Source organism: Mus pahari, chromosome 4, assembly GCF_900095145.1.
Source record: "Mus pahari chromosome 4, PAHARI_EIJ_v1.1, whole genome shotgun sequence".
In the NCBI taxonomy this organism is placed as follows: domain Eukaryota; kingdom Metazoa; phylum Chordata; class Mammalia; order Rodentia; family Muridae; genus Mus; species Mus pahari.
Window position 1 is genome coordinate 122,765,658 of NC_034593.1, and position 626 is coordinate 122,766,283.

Below are 626 nucleotides of genomic sequence, written 5' to 3' on the forward strand. Positions count from 1 at the left end.
TAGGTAGGTAGGTAGATAGATAGATAGATAGATAGATAGATAGATAGATAGATAGATAGATAGATAGATAGATAGATAGATAGATAGATAGATAAGTAGAAAGGCGGGCGGGTGGACGGATGGACAGACAGACAGACAGACAGACAGACAGACAGACAGACAAAAACAAAACACTAAAACTCTGGACCATGGTCACCTGAAATGACACTAAAATAAGATCTCTCCCATTTCCTTTAAGATGAGAGCTGCAGTTTTGCATTTATAATGAGAATATTAACATGATTTTGGAAGGATGCAACAATTTTATCATAGTAGTAAGAAGATTGTAGAGAGTCTAATACTAATGACTGCTTAGGTTCTGCGTGTCATACATTTTGGTCTACTTTAATAAATGGGTCAGTGAGTGTGAACTAAGAAAGCCCCCAAGTTAAAGTCTTACCTATCCATTTTGCTGATTACATATATTTAAACATTTTACCTCTTCCCTTGAAGCACTCAAAAATACATGTCTGTTTACCAAGAGAAGATATTATGGATCACATAAATATAACCTATCCCAGGCTTGCAGCATACGGGAAGACTGCCTGTGGCTCTTCATATGAATACATTAGGAACTGAGGCAAATG